This window comes from Epinephelus lanceolatus, chromosome 5 (assembly GCF_041903045.1).
Source record: "Epinephelus lanceolatus isolate andai-2023 chromosome 5, ASM4190304v1, whole genome shotgun sequence".
NCBI lineage: Eukaryota > Metazoa > Chordata > Actinopteri > Perciformes > Serranidae > Epinephelus > Epinephelus lanceolatus.
In genome coordinates this window covers 24,858,259-24,875,116 of record NC_135738.1, presented here as the reverse complement: position 1 = coordinate 24,875,116, position 16,858 = coordinate 24,858,259, and the positions used below count along the sequence as shown (strand labels likewise).

The window sequence follows — 16,858 nt, the reverse complement described above, 5'->3', positions numbered from 1 at the left end:
ATCTGGTGGCTCGTCTGTGATTAATGGGTGTGAATGTGACCCTGAACTTGATGGTGGACCTTTGTACACTGGAGGCCACATACAGAGACCAGTAACACACACACTCACACACTGCAGACATACAGGAAATGTGTGAAATAAATAGCTCATGTCAGGGTGGTGACTGTGTACAGTCAGAGTCGCATTTCTTCCTGCGTTTGTGCCTGTGATTACATTGCGAAGAAATTAGAAACTTACTTATCACATGCTCAGTTTATGGTTGTTGTTTCAAGGCGAGTTTTCTCAGCAGAAAGGCACATTACTAAATAAGGATGCTTTGTGGCTAAATGTCAAGTGTTTAGCTCCAGTAGTCAGACATCTCCTTTTGAACAGCCCATCCATCAGCAGGAGTCGGGCTGGCTGCAGGGTTCTGGGTCACCTTACACCGTGTCTCACACCACAATCCCTGTCCCCCTCTCTGCATTTTTACCCTTGTCAACTTCTTTCTTCCTCCACATCTCAATGCATCACTCCTCCCTCCTTTCATCCTGCGAACTTTCTCCCCGTCCTTCCTTCTGTTTTTTTCTCTCTCTCTGGGCTCCTGTACTTCTTTTTCCCCCCAGGCGCCATCACTCTTTCCCTTCCTCCCTCCCACAGGCTGGGCAGTAAAACAGGAGCGGGCTCATGGGAGGCCATTAACCACCAGAAACGCGGCATTAGAGCTCTGCTGCAGAGCAAACGACTGCAGACTCTTTTACACAACCGCTGAACCGAGTATGGTAGACCAGCACTGTGCAACAAATGGGACCTCTGGCCCTGCAGCTATACACTGTGAACAGCAATCAGCAATAGATCTTACTGCTGTATCCAACATACTGATGACAGTAGAGACTTTAACAAATATCAGTTTATTTGAATTTGCCTCAGCTCTGGCTAGTTTGTTGATCTAGAATACAGACAACACAGAATAATATAGGGTTTCTATTTTCATTACATTTTCAGTTTTGTTCTAGTTAAGACAGAAGACAGGATGTTGCACATTGCATAGCTTTAATTCAAATTGGTGTCGTTTTTTGTAGAATGAGTGTGGGCTACTCAATCTCATGAATTCTCATAAATCAGACTAAACATGTACCAGGCTGTTCTCACTTACACTTACAAAATGTAACGCATCATAATTCATACATAACCCATGTAATCATGACGGTTACATTAATGTGAACAATGTGCTGATGGGAGTAAAGAAGAAAGTAGTTTGCAGTTTGCGTGGTGGATGGGTCAGAAAACGTGAAACAAAGCGAATTTTATCCCCGTTGCCACCAAACACTTTCGGTGTGGTACCTTTGAGAAAAAAAAAAAAAAGTAACTTTTCAGACATGGTACCTAGACCCTAGGTCCAGTGTTTTCGCAACAAACAGTACTTGTATTTCCTCATTACCGTTGACACAGATCACTTCATTTATTGTCCACAGAACAGGGTTGCACACCGACATTTTCAAAACAAAACAGAACAGGCTGCAGTGAGACTCTCTCTCCATGGGAAATTTAAAAATAGCGAGTTTGTGCATTTAGTCCTTCTCAGGCAAGCACAAGGGTTACCGTTGCTGTTGCCCACAGGAATGACGCTCCACGATGCTTTTTGTTTTCTCTATGCGAGGATTAGAATATATACAATTCACATAATCCGACTGAAGTCAAAATATATTCTTAAACACTTTAAGATTTACTCATTACTAAAATGTATGTCATCCAAGAGAGACAATAAAAACTAATGGAGTGGTCAAAGTTGTCACATTGAAATTTAAGGTGTGCTGATGGATTCGCATTGTCAGCTCATACACTGAGTAACATGACAAGTAAACGTTCCACCTTAAAAGTTGCCGGCATTCGGCCCAGTGAATTGAGTTATTTTTTCTCAGTTTACAGCTGCTGTGAAAGGCAGCAAAGCATCATTTCATCATATAGTTACATAAGCCTCAAAACCAGCCACAACTCAGCCCTGAGCAGAGTGACAGTCCACTATTGACCAACCAAAAAACTGAGGAGTGACCAAATATGGGGACAGTTAGGAATGGTTTCATTGATACCATCCATAACACAGTGGAAAAATGCATACCAGACTGCTTGGTGGAAACAGGGCTTTTGAGTCAGTTCAAGGTACTTTGTCACCATGTTTCTTTTCCTGTCACCAACCAAAGTAACTTTGCTTGACTAAACCTAGCCGTTTGTAACTTTATGTTAAGTACATAATGTCATTCATTAGGCATCATATGAACCGTTGTATGTGCACTTTCTTTAGATAGCATCAACTGTTGTATACAGATATGCTGAATGTCCAAGTAAAGACATGAACGAAAGAAACCAATGACAAAGTAACACGTCAAAGTTGCAGTATGTGAACATTAAAAATTGTAGTCGTCTTGAAGTCCTTCACAACCTTGTATTTTTGCTTCTTGTAGCCACCACTACTTGACACTGTAGATAGCAGACCCAATGAGCCTTTGACTCTGCAGTTATGGGATGTAATTCTTTTCTTGGGGTTCAGGGATTGATGAAAGAGCTGGTCACTGGCAGACAGAAAATCACAGCCCCTGATGCTGCGATCCAGGGCACCCAACATTACTCCACACCCAAGTAACTAACGAAGCATAGCCTCCTTTGGCACAGTGACTTAAGCTTTGAATTAAGGCCTTTAAAGAAAATCTTTGGATTACTGCACATTTGAGTTAGCTGCACAGATTTGTTGCCAAAAGCTTTGGTAATCGACAAATTCCTTATGGCCAGAGAAAGTCATCTGATTCATCACTAGGAGTTTTAAGAGATAAAATAATCAGTGAAAGGTCATTACCGTCGCTAAATCTAATCTGGCAATAAGACCTAACTGCTTCTCTCTGCGCTTCTGTTCACAATTAGAGGCAAACACATTCATTATGGGGCATTAGAACTTTAAGGGTGAAATAATTTTGGAGAAAATGATTTCCAAACTAACTTTTGACTTGTTTTCACAGCCACTGTAAATTCGGAACTGAGCTACAAGACCTCACAACAACATCTTCAGTAAAGGCACATACAGAAAAGGATAAAGGCAGACTTGCTTGGCCCTCACCCCAGCCAGGACAGCTGCATTGAGGACTAAACCAGACCTTCCTCCCCATGTCCCTTCCTCAGTGCCACACACAGAGACGCACATTGACGGGATTTTCTACCCTCGGCTCGGCTTTAGCTGGGTGCCGATCTTGCGTGTGGTCTGTAAGGCAATGCCCTTGTTATGAAGTGCTACGTGCTCGAGACGCTTACCTCAGGATTTACATGAGAGAACTGTACTCCTGACCCCCCCCCCCCCCACACACACACACACACACACACACACACACACACACATTCACAATTGCCACCAAAGGCCAGGTGCTAGTGTCTCACTTAGGAACAAAGGCAGGCTTATTCTCACGTACAGTGTGTGATGGGAGTAATACATTTGTCACAGCAAGTACATGAAAGCCACACACATCCTGTCTAAATGGAGACTTGAGTTACGGCTATCAAGCTATCACGGAGAGGCTAGTGTTACCAGGGTTGAAAAAAAGGGCAGTAGCATCAGTTTTTGTGTTGATGTGTCACATGCGGAGTCACCTGGGGGCAGCTTTCATTGTCAAGCTGTGGAATGACTTTACCTTTTCCCTGAGACAGAACTGAGCAGATTGAAGAAAGAGTGAAGGTGCAGAAGCACATTTATCCACAGGAATGTGAACCCTCTGACCTAGCCTACAGTTCATCCACTGACTAGCCTCCCTAACCGTAAACTTGACCATCAGCACTACCATCCTTACCTCACAAGGCATGCAGTTACTTCACTTACATTTTAAACAGTAGAGAAATCTGTTTTCCAGTGCTCGATACTGGGTCCATATTCCCACCTCAAATGGGAAACACATGCTGCTAAATCTTTTATAATAAAATCAAATAACACACTACTACACTTTTACTACTTACATAAAATACATTGCAACAGCTAATTTATGCAAATGCCACTGATTATACTAATAAAAATCAGACCTTCTGTGTGAGAAACCATGCTCGCACGACTTCAAATTCAGTAAACAAATAGTGCATGCCGTTCAGATCACATCAGGGATGAGCCTGTCACTAACGTCAACTGCAGGCAGCCTGCTGAAACAACCCAATCTGCATGCCACTCAATTAATTGAGTTTTCAGGTCTGCCGGAACATGATCTCGTACTTAGGGGGCTGTTCTTCAAATTGGTTTCAGAGTTACCCTGCTTAATAAAGATCAAATAGAGATGTCTCGAGACACCTGTGTGCATGTGTGTGTGTGTGTGTGTGTGTGTCATGTAACAGAGACCCCTCGACTGCTCCCCAGAGACAGGCTTGACACAGAAGCTAAGAATAGCCGTGGCTGTATTACCACCAGACGGGGGTGGGGGGGGGGGGGGGGGGGGGGGGGGGCGGTGAAGAGACGAGAAGGGGGGGTGCAAATGACACTATGCCGCATGGGAGATGACTGGTAGACACTGGTAGAGCCTCCATCCTTCATTGGACATCTCTTTTACCTGGCATAGATATATACACATGACCTAACCGACGACCCCACCAACCTCTTGGAGAGAAACACGCACACAAATGCAAGCTGCTGCTGTGCCTTACACATCAGGCATGTACGGGTTATGGCCTTTGGAGCCTAACCTCTTATTTTTAGACTGAGTAAACAGTGGTCTGTGCTTGAGATGTCCATCATCACTGGGTGTGATGCCATGAATTGTAGGGAGGTGGGTGGAAAAGATGAAGAGGAGAGGGAGGCGTCAAGAGGAGGGGACAGGAGGAGGAGATGGATAATCATAAGGAAGTGGGACTGCCCGAGCACCTAAGACACATTCTTGACTTTAGATTCATGGAGACCTAGGGCTATTATCGCTGATTAAAGGACAGAGGTGCAATCTGTATCACCGTTTGGCTACTGCTGTCATCTCAAAAGAATTTTTATTTCAGCCTAACAGAGCCCTATTTATCGGGTTTGGTGGGGCCTGGGTCGGAGGATGGATGGATAAACAGGGAGAGGCAGACAAGCTACAAAAACAGCCCATCATTGGATGTTGAACAGTGTGACCTGTGCTACTCACGTGTTGCACATACACACACAGTCTTCTCACATGTCGGGTGAAAGGTCGCGACCCCGCAGTAACAGCTCTGTTTCCTTTGCCATCGAATATGAGCGCTTCACCCGGGATCCCTGAATGGCTCAGAAAAGGAAACACCGCGCTGAATGACCCATCAAAACAGGCGTATGACAGCGGGCCAAGGACTAACTGCATGTGTGAGTGTGTTCGCGTGTGTGTGTCTGTGTTGACACTAAGAAAATGGAGACGTGAATAGCTATATTCAGGCCAGCAAAACAGCTACTCTAGAGGTGGTACTACAGCAGTATTGGTGATGATGTCTGATAATCACCCGTCATTTTAGATAATTGGGTAATTGGGGTAATGGATTTCACTGTGGCCCTCTGAGCTCATCATTACAAACAGGTATGGACTGCTATATTTACACCGTCTACACTAGCAGTCCAGTGGCATAATAGGATGAGCCTGAGGTAATTGGCTGTGGGCTGTATTTTTATTTTGGGTTTGAATACAGGACAGAGTGAGAGCGCACACAGACAAAGACAAAACCAGGATTTGAGGAAAAAGAGAATGACAGATGTAAAAAAAAAAATAACTGAGAGCGACCGAGAGGCTCTGCCAGGTGGTTAATGGCGGTTCAGGGTTGTTCAACGTACAGCAGGGGGAAAGACGGAGCACATTACAATAGCAGCCTAACATTAAGGTCCCACTGCCATTTTAGATTTAATGACATGCTGGGTGGTGTCCAACTACATTTAATGCGCTCATCTGCATAATAGTGCTGCCCTTACAGCACTCGCAGGGGCGCAATACCTCTCTGTGATCAATCTCCCTCTCTTTATCTCTCTCTTGCACTCTTTCATACACATACACACACACACACACACACACACACACACACAGAGGAACAAATGACCATTAGCATACACTCTGCATAAACGAAGCCAGTGGAAAAGGGTACGGAGGGCCATTTGTGTATGTAAAATATGATCGAGCCAAATTACCAGTTGTTAAAAATTATCCTTCCGCCATTAAATAGTTTGTCTTTTATATTGCACATTAATATCATGGGCATTTTTCCTTTACACTAATGGTGGCAAACATTTAGATTTTGTTATTCAAGATTCAGAGTGATTACGGAACAAACAGTTGTAAGAGATATGCTATTAATGAGGCAACAGTCGAATGAAGTTCAAGTCCACACCGTCTAGCGCTCCCAAGATAGATAGCAGACGCCATCGACAGGAATAGTCGAGCCTTGAATCCAGCGAGCAGACCTGAACAGCTGGAAGTGCTGAGACTCATGCATCTCCCGAAATGACACTTTCCACTGAGAATGTTATACCATTTATCAAGTTGATTGTGACTTTTATTTCATCTCTCCCTCTCTCCCCCTTCTCTCCAGGTAACACACACATATATCTGGTAAGTAGGAACCTGAACCACCATAAAATTCAGAGCAGGTTGGATGTGACCTCCACGTCCGGCGTGAAATATATTCTCTGCTTATTCTTTCACATATTTCAACTTTAAGCATGGCTGATGGAGCCATAAAATGGCAGCGAGAGTGGTCATCTGTCACTTGCACAAGGCTACCGAACATCCTCTGCCCTGATGATAGCGTTGCCCTTCATGCTTGCCAAAAATGGTGCCTCGGTACCTCCCACTGCGCAAGAACCTCTAATGCAGTCGTGTATTTCTTTGAATATAGTTGTGAGACGGAGTTAGTGCTGGGGTAAGGGTTGACGTGGGCATCTGCTGATCGTGAGACGTGGATGTGCCTGGATTTAAATGGTCGTAACTTAAGTGGGATTTGATGTTTTTGCACATCACGCATCTTCAATGGAAATGATCATGCATCAGCATTTACATGGGACATACGGGGAAGAATATTTCCATTTTGATTTGACTGAGGCATTGACCATGTGTGTGTGTTTGTGTGTCAGGAGGCCCTCATGCTGGAAGACAGGAATGTGCCTGCCATGAAGCAACATGACAACCAACATGCACGTGGATTTGGGAAAGACATCAAAGGCCGAGCCATATGGGTAAGGTTATCAAAACCACAGGAAGGAAGAAGGGACGAAGGAGGCAGGGGAAGGAAGGAAGAAAAAAGACAGAAAGAAAGAAAGAAACTACATGGATGTAAAAAAATACAGTCCATTTCACAGTCTACCATAAATAATAATCATAATAGACTACCATGTGTCTGGTGACGATTAAGGAAAGTAATTAGCTAGCACTGAATGTAGAATGAGCTCATTAAGACGAATGCTAGAGGACGGGAGCTTATCACACTCAAGAAAGCCCACGCAGCTTCGCGTTCATGAAAGCACTGAATCATCCGTCATACAAATCAGTTTAAAGTACAAGAGAGACCTGCTGTGATCACCAGGCCATGGCATTGGTTTTGTGAATGATGAAGCGGTGTATGGGATGTAGAGGCACGGATGTCATTTTTCATTTCCAGCTGTACACAATAGGCCTCGCAAACTGGACTGTTTCCCTTCTGATGACTGGCATTCATTACCGGGACATCTGAATGGCCCCGAGTCTGAAAAGGAATTTCCACTCAATAGCGAAGCGTGGCCCTACCATTTATCCTTTAAACTGATTAATACTGAGAATGTCACTACTCACTGCCTGTGCACTGCTGCACTGCCGATCCTAGCTGCGGTGCCAGCACCAAATGTCGTTAGCAATCGTAAATAGAAATGTGACACGTCAAACACTCGTCTAAATATATATCTTAGTCTGGTGATGATACTGCACTTTGCTCGCTGTGGGGTTAGTAGCATGTAAGGTCACAACAAATCTGCCTTCTGTGTCTAATTTAAAAAAACATTTCTGTTATTATGCAGTGTGGGTTTTTCATTGCTTTTTCTGGAAGTAAACTTTGTCCAGATTTTCTCTTATGTAATGTTGTGAATTTGGCGAGGCACCTGGGGACTTAAATCAAATACCCCTTGGTCTTAATAAAACAGTTCTGTTTGGAACGTGTACACGGGAAAACACAGAGGAACATTGTGTGTGTGTTCTTGCAAAAGAACAACAGACTGTTGGCAAAACAACCAACGTGAATCTTATAAAACAGAAGTGACGAACCAGGTTAAACATGCAGAAATGTCTCGTGTTCTCCTGGAAGTGTTTTGAATTAAAGGAAACAAAATCTTGTGCAAATGCTCGTTCACTCACCAGAGACATAAGAACAGAGGTGCCTGCAGTCTTGACTGCGCTTAACGGTATCAAGTGGAAATCCACAGAGTTGCAGCTGTTATAGTGACAAACATTTCATTTAAGCTTTTGATCTCCCGACGTTGGCAACTCATCACCGTTCACACCTCTGGAAAATACTTAGAGCGTACTGAGTGAGCGCACATGCAGTTACACACATGCAGTCTTAAAAGCAGTTAAGAGTCTCGACGCCACCTTGTTTGTTAATGTGCTAAACGGGGCTATGATACCTTAAAGACCCTGTTCTCTGAGCCAGCAACAAGCATTTGAGCTTGATCTGTTATCTCATTACCACTGTCATAACTGCTGCTGACGATTGGAAATGGTTAAGCAAAACAGATTTAACTGCACAAAGCTGATCCAGGCCCAAAGCACATGGCATGTTTTGGACCAAATCTGTGTCTTTTGACAGTGTAGAAAGCTATTAATGCATTTTTCTTTGTAAATAAAATGCAAGTGTCAAAATAACATCCAAAAACCAGAAAATAGCTTATGAAATCAGCTTGAGACTGAAAAAGTTAAGACTGATCCACATTAAAATGCATCAAAGTAAGACCAAACATCTGAAATATTGCTCCTTGCACATCACCTCATTCTAATAAGAATAAAACCAAGTGACATACTTCTTCTTCACGCCATAGTGTGGCAATCACAAATCATAAATGTCAATAAATCAACCGAAATTAGCTAAAAACACAGGGGAAAAAAAGCTGCAACAACAAAAGTCCCCTAAAACTGCATGATACAGGTTGTCCTACACAGCGCTGTCACACTCTGTCCCTCAGCTCCAGTGTCCCAGAATGAGCAAGCGAATTAGTGACCCCAAGAGGCAAGTATCTGACCACGGCAGGAGAAAAATGCAACTCTCATTGTTATTGGTTATAATGCGTAACAAATCGGCTTTCAAAAGGAGACAGAATTTTTCTCACCTTGGAGTCAAGCAGAGAAAGTCGAGTCTAAGGGCAGCGTTGGAGGGGTGTTTGGTTTCAGCTGCCAGAGCCTTGGTGCTATGATGTGATGTGGTATGACTGAAGAAGGAGGAGATGCCACTGCATGCCATCAGGGTGTAGAGGGATACTAATCCCATTCAAGTATCCACTTTTCTCCCTCACCTCTCTCCCTCTCGCGCTCCTCTGCCTCCTTCCTCTCCCTCTCCTCACCCTCACATCTGACAGCTCTGACCACTTGCCAAGTATCCTACTCTCAGATCAATATGATGAAAGCCTCTCACGCTTTATCACTGAATCCTTTTCTGTCTCCCTATCAGGGTGTCCTACTGTTTTGTTATTGCTCACTGCATCTGTCAGACAGGGCCTAAAAGAATTACTTTATCACCATAAATCACTATAAATTCGATTTGGGGAGGACTGAGAAGTCAGGGAACAGATGGACGCTCTGATGGTTTAATCTCTCTCCAGTAGCTGGACTGCCTCCGGACCCCTGACAGTGTCAAACACTGTCAAACTGCTACAGAATTAAAATGAAAAATGAGATACAGGAGTGATGATATGACGGCATTCATTCCGAACATGAAGATATATAAATAGATCGACACGGAATCACTCGAGAGTCAGCCTGAGCCTCCTTTCCTTGCAGTTGGTATCTGCCACATGAATCTGGGAAATATTTTCCAAATGAGATTAGTGCAGTCTGTGTGGCTGCGGAGCAACGCGAGGATAAAGTTAAGATATGTGACCAATTGGAAAAACCGATTGAAAGGCCAAAGGTCAATGAGGTGTGGCATCAAACTGTACTGAAAGCCGTATCCATTTCATGGATATGCACGTTGTGTTCGCCCCTGGGATCTGTGGATGCCAGCAGCAATTTGAGACACACACAGACACACATGCAAACACGCGTACAGAAACACATACAGTCAGGAATGTGGTCTGTTCTGGTATTGCACACACACACTCACACACACACACACACACACACGCGCACAGTAATCCTTAATGCAATAAGGCTCATGCTGATGCAGACATTCAACTTGATATGCCAATTCATTAAGTTCATTAAATGAACTGTATAATTTGAGCATGTTGTTTGTAAATGTATGAGTTACCCCGTCGCTCTACCTGCAGCTCTCCATTTGGATGCCGTATCTGAAATCTAAAATGTGAAACAACAATCAGATCTGCCCCCCGACAGAAGTCACCAAATTACGTCCTCTGATATTTTTAACATGATTTGTGCGAATCATTTAAAATTATTATACTGAAATTGTGTAATTGTGGAGTGATGACCAAACTAAATTGGAAATGTCAACTTTGATTGTGTAAAGCAAGTGAAAAGAAAGTGTGTGACTATTGTGGAAATAAATGGTACCAAGAAAGAGAGATGAAACAATATGAAATATGAGATCATCCTGAATGGCACGTTTTTACTTTGCAGCTTCCTAAATAGTAATGTACTCTATTTTTGCCTAATTTGTTATCATTATTTTTAAGGTCTCTATCATCATTTGATATTATTTTGATAGTGCTAATTTTCAATTGCTGCTAAAAGATGAAAAGGTCAGATTCGTGTGTGTGTGTGTGTGTGTGTGTGTGTGTGTGTGTGTGTGTGTGTGTGTGTGTGTGTCTGTGTGCTTTTAGTATCGGTCTCTACTGTTGGGAAGTTTAAAATGACCGAATGAAGTTTGGCATACGTACACTCCTGAGTTTTCATCATTAATATGTTGGTGAGGATGTTTTTTACTTTAAATTCCCATAAAAAAAATCAAAATAGATGTCAATGTTTTTTTGGTTTTGTTTTTTAATCACATGTCTTGCACTGATTTTCACCTTTACACCAGTATCTGGTCCAACAATGACAAAAAAGTTGTTTTATAGGTATTCTTAATGATATGTTAAAGTTGTCATATCCTGGAAAACAATAAAGTACGCTGATCACTCATCTTGCACTTTATATTCTCAATTCAAGTCACACACAAAACAACACAAGCCTTCAACTGGGATGCAACAGCTCCTTTGGGAGGATGAGCCCATGTCGCTCTTTCACCAGCTCACCTGTAGTTTTGGCTTCACATCTCAGCTTGAACATATAGGCCTCACACCAAAAACGACTCCATCATGGTCGCCCTCTTCCTACATTTCATCCCTTCTGGATACGATCCTACCAGGAACCCTCTTGCTGTGACCCACGGTGGGGCGTTAAAACCCCGGGGTGGGTGAGCCCCTCTGTGCTGAGTTCACGTGTTCTCCCTGTGTCACCGTGGGTTTTCTCCAGGTACTCCAGCTTCCTCCCACAGTCCAAAGACATGCAGGTTAATTGGTGAATCTAAATTACCCGTAGGTGTGAATCTGAGTGTGAATGGTTGTCTGTATCTATGTGTCAGCCCTGTGGTAGTCTGGTGACCTGTCCAGGGCGTACCCTGCCTCTCGCCTCATTAGGTGCTATTGGCTACCGCAAATGCCAGTTAACATCTGTAACAAGTGCCTACATTAATTCCTACCTATTTACAGAAAACATAAATATGCAGAATCAAATAGCACTTTAGCCATTTCATGAGAAATTTCAGGTTCAAGAACCAAACTCCCTGTCTTTACTCATATATCGTACAGACTCCAGCATACTGCCTAAGAATAGGACACACATTTTAGTTTATATGTGGTGAGAAAGAGAAGACCATTCCTCTACAATGGAAAAATCTTAAAAGTTTCACAAACGCTGTGGAATCACTTTGGAATAATTATCAGAATAACAGGATGTGTAATGGTTTGGCTGTCGAATGTTTGTTGTAATTTAACAGGGTTTTCGTGACTTAACTTCACCAGCATATCTTTGATCGAGTTAAACACGTCCTCTTTCTGACAGAATGTGAAAACAATTAAAATCTGCAAAAATAGACAAAGCACCCATTTCGGGGAGCGATTCGTCCTCATCCAGGGAGTGATTTTTATACACTGGGATCATCTAAAATCCAACATTGACCAAACACAATCTTTCAGATTATTTTGAGGCTGGTAAATGAAACAAACATTCGGTCATATTTAATCCTCTGTGTTTTCACACCTTACTCTTCACCTTGTGGGTCAGAGTTAGGCCAAGGCAGGATTAAAGCACACTAACATAACACAGGAATGTGTTAATGTATATCTAGTGGAAAAGTATATAGGAAATGATTTCTATATTTTGACAGGACTGAATTTGTTACACTTACAACCCGTCTGTATCAAGCTAACCTGAACCTGTTTGAAAAGGATATTTTGAGAAAATATGGGGGAGCATTTGTGTGCTGATCTACAAAATCAGGCTTGAAATTTGAGTGCTTTCTTCACACCCAGGCATGGAAAATAGCTGAAAACCCTCCCAGGCTCACAATGTTCTGGAAGATTTCCATGTTTACTGAGCTCATTAACCTTCATGGCTGAGGGTATTCTCCTGTGGGGTTTGGGTTTCCACAATACACAGCCGACACAGGGCAGCCACATAGCTTGTTGCTAATCACGCACTGCACATGGTCCATTCTCTCCCTCTCTGCCCTCATTCACTATTTCATTTTCTCTCTCACCCACCATTAAACTGTTTTTCCAACTCCAGTCAATAAAAGTTTAACGATAGCCGTTGTGAAGTATTTTGTTTCTCAATACTAATACAGGGTTCCAATGGATTTTTAAAAGCCTTAAAAGGCATTGAATGCATTTATCCAAAATTAATGCCTCAGTTGGTATTAAATCATCTTAATGGTATTTCAAAAGTCTTAAAAATGCTAGGAGGAAGAATTTCATGAATCTCACATGCAGAGCAAGAAACACAAAATCACCAAGAGAACCTGCCAACAAACATCAGTTATTTCGTCAGTTATCTCCCAGTTCTGTTCTGACCTCATCTCCCCCCATGACAAGTTGTCCTTTATCCCAAGTATGCTCAGGCTTTTTTTTCTTCAGTTTTAGTGATTGTAAAATTGGTTTTAAATTTTAAGAAGGTCTTAAATCTAACTTGCTTTAAGCTCTACAAACACTGTTAATATAAAGTACTAACAACTACTAATATTTTAACATTCTTTCATTCATTTTCAGTAACCGCTCATCCTGTTGGGAGTCTCACGGGGACTGGAGCTTTTCCCAGCTGACATTGGGCAAGATTCAGGGTACACCCTGGACAGGTCCAAGGTTCAACCAGTCACACCTACGGCCAATTTAGAGTCACCAGTTAACCTGCATGTCTTTTGACTGTGGGAAGGAGTACCCAGAGAAATCCCATGCTGACATGGGGAGAACATGCGAACTCTGCACAGAAGGGTTCCCCCACCCTGGGTTTGAACGAAGAACCGTGCTCACAATAATTTTGTAAAGTAAATGGCAGAGGAGAGGAGAGGAGAGGAGAGGAGGCCAAAAGTTGGTCAAAAACTAATTGTTCAGAGCTAATGAGGAACATTCAAAGTTCATCTGTGGAGCCAGCAGATCTTATGTAACCCTGCACCTGTCCCGACCAAAAGCAACACACTCTTACTTTCTTTCGCATTAAGATTAACGGTACTTTTGAACACTTCTGTTTCTTCAGCATCCCAGTGAAAAGCTGACTATAAACAGACACAAAAAAGGTAATCATATTCCCAGACACTATCATCAGATTGTATTCTAGATTGGAGCCCATTTTAATTAACTCTTTCCTTGAAGCAGTCAAAGCAAACCTTATACTTATTTAATCTCATGACACATACTGTAACACAAACACTGGATTTTCACCCTATAATGGCAATGCTGTTATGATTAATTCGCCCCACTGGAAACCTGATCACTGCATGTGGAGGTCTATTCCTCTATAATCCTTTTCATATGACTGCAGCATGAGCGCCCTACAGGCCACCACCTCCATGAATAAACGAGATGGGTAATGATAGGCTTTATTAAAAAACTGGGGTGAAATTATGAATAGTTTTCTTTTAAAATGATGATTATCAAATGTGTTGGATGAACCACAATCTTTCTGTTTCTGCAGTCTATACATAAAATATCAAAAAACTCCCAAGTTGTGCATGTCTGTTGCTGGTTCACTACCAAGTAAAAAGTCTGGGAATGAAATCAATTATTAGGTTGATTCCATCTAAGATAATACAATCATTTAGTGAGTGATTGGAGTGAGGTCATTAGTTAGTTAATTGTGTCTTATCTGACAGCTGTTACCAACGTACTAGCAGCAGTTGTGGTATCACAGTGAATGCATTTACCAACCACAGACAACCCACTCAGTGGTTATATAATCAGAAAATTTTCTCATGTTTGGAAATGTCTCATAAGGCCTGTGTGACTGACATTTCCATGCCACATTGAGAAACACTCCCATGTCCCACTCCCAGTAGGGAGAGACGATAACCACAGGCCATATAAACTACCTAAAACTCTCATGTAAGTGTTTTACTTTTGATCAAGACAAAATACAATGAGTATGCTTGCTACTTGCATTTTTTAAATTGCCAGTGCTTTTCATAAAACCTGTATTCCCTAAACTCTGGTACTTTAAAACCAGAGATCCTGAGCCCAGCAGCCTCTTCTGTGACCCCTGACCTCTGATTAAAAGAACATGGGCCTGATCAAAACCTCTGTGAAAGCAGATGTGCATGGATGCACAACGTCAACTGACACCCAATATCCACCAAACCTTGGAGCAGGGCTTGACGCTAACTTTTTTCCCAAGGAGCACATGTGCTCCTAAGTTGAAAAAGTAAGGAGCGCACAAAGAACTTTAGGGGCACAATGTAAATTGATCAAATAATGTGTTTTCCGTAATAAACGTGATGCAAATAGACATTTACAAGCAAAATTATTTAATGAATTTGTATACAAAATGTACAGAAAGGTAAAATCATCAAGTTTTGAAAAAGTATTGCAATTTAATTTTGTCTTTAATGTTATTATCTTATATATATATATATATATATATATATATATATATATATATATATATATTATCTTTACAATATGATTATCTTATATAATGTTATTACTATCCTAAAACATTCTCCAGGTCCTCTGAAACTCTGCAGGATTTAAGCCTCTTTCACACAGAGCTTTCGCGGAGCCCACCACGGGGTAGGGCGCAGAGGACAGGATTTGGGGGAGTACAGGCTCGTTCAGGAGCTACAGTTCCATGGTGACCGCTTCCGGGTCTACTTCAGGCTCTTCTCTGCTATTGGACGCGCGGCGCTGAGGTGTCGTCACAGCGCGTTGCGGTGAAATTAAAAAAATTTCAATTCGAGCGCAGGCTGGCGGCGCGCAGATGCCGCGACATGCGCCCCCCTCGCGCGCCGCTCAGCTCGGCGGCAGAGCGGTGCGCTCTTGCGCCACAGTAGCACATACACAATGAATGGGTTCGTTGGCGGAGGTCTGCGCTTTGCGCAGTCCGTGTGAAAAGGGCTTTATTTCCACCCTGCCCAGCAGCGGTACCGTGGCGAACGGTCCCTAAAGGCCTCTACACATGATCAGCTGTAAAACCGCTTTGCGCTGGCTGTCCCATTGTTTGTCTATGGAGAGGGCAGCAGCGGCATCGCCCTTGGCGTCGCGCACCGCTCTGATTTTCCGCCCGAGCGCTGCGCTCAGAGTTGAAATTATTTGAACTACGGGGAGAACGGAGCAGGCTTCCCCGGAGATCCACCCGGTCCATCTCCTCCACACTTTGACTTAGGCTATTTCCACGCTGCCGACAGTGGGACTTATATTCACTGTGCTGACAGTGGCTTGGAAAACTGCCCATAATCGTGTCACATGGGAAAGAGGGAAGAGGGAAGGCGGCTGGAGTTCCTCCAACATTTGCGGTTAGATTATCATATTTTTTTTCTTGACAAAAATATAGGCTGCTTCGGCTGATTATTTCATGCGCACATGTGCCCCTAAATATTTTTTACAGTTCGCACACACCTATTTTTAGTCGCAAATGCGAGTGAAACGCTCGCACTGTCGAGCCCTGCCTTGGAGGCCTCCCTCTGCATCGCCACCCATGCGCAATCCTGCAGTCAACCATGGGAGGCTTCTATCTGTTAAGAACACCTGTGGCTTATACAGGATTTACACTTACAGCCAATGATGGCTGCCTAAAGCACAGTATCCACACCTGTAGATATCTTCTATCATACAGGATTTACCCCACAATTTCAACAATACTTTCTTGGGCCAGCGGCAGCAATATCAATGCATTGGCCTACAATGTGCAGCTCAACAGCATTCGATAACGCTTCCTGCCCTGCAACCCACCTCCACCAATACAGTTCAATAACCCAGATTCCTCCATCAATCACACGTACAGAGACAATATGAACAATATGAGAGAAATTGACAACCTGCATTCTTCTCGTCCATGGATTTACTCATCTGTTAAGGCCTCAGCAGGATATTAACAGACAGGCAGACCTTATCTAAAGGGGCAGATAGTTTAAAGAAACAGTGTGTAAGATTTAAGGGATATATTGGCATAAATAAATATAATTAGTATATAATAAGTATGTTTGCTTTAGTGTGTTATCAGCTGAAAATAAGAATCATTTTGTGTTTATCACCTCAGAATGAGACATT

General features: G+C 42.8%; 1 protein-coding gene and 1 long non-coding RNA gene across 2 annotated transcripts in view; one reads left to right on the top strand and one right to left on the bottom strand.

The window, feature by feature from the left end:
* The window catches only part of sema3ab (sema domain, immunoglobulin domain (Ig), short basic domain, secreted, (semaphorin) 3Ab), a 79,312-nt gene extending 69,909 nt beyond the window's left edge, over window positions 1-9,403 (bottom strand). Inside the window, exon 1 of the mRNA XM_033634090.2 lies at window positions 9,275-9,403. The gene's annotated coding sequence lies outside the window, so the exon portion shown is untranslated. The remainder of the gene's footprint in view (window positions 1-9,274) is intronic.
* On the top strand, window positions 6,840-14,264 carry LOC117261678 (uncharacterized). The gene is made up of 3 exons (XR_004502063.2): window positions 6,840-6,905; window positions 7,058-7,159; window positions 13,370-14,264. It is a non-coding gene; the product is annotated as an uncharacterized LOC117261678 (long non-coding RNA).
* The last annotated feature ends 2,594 nt before the right edge of the window (window positions 14,265-16,858 follow it).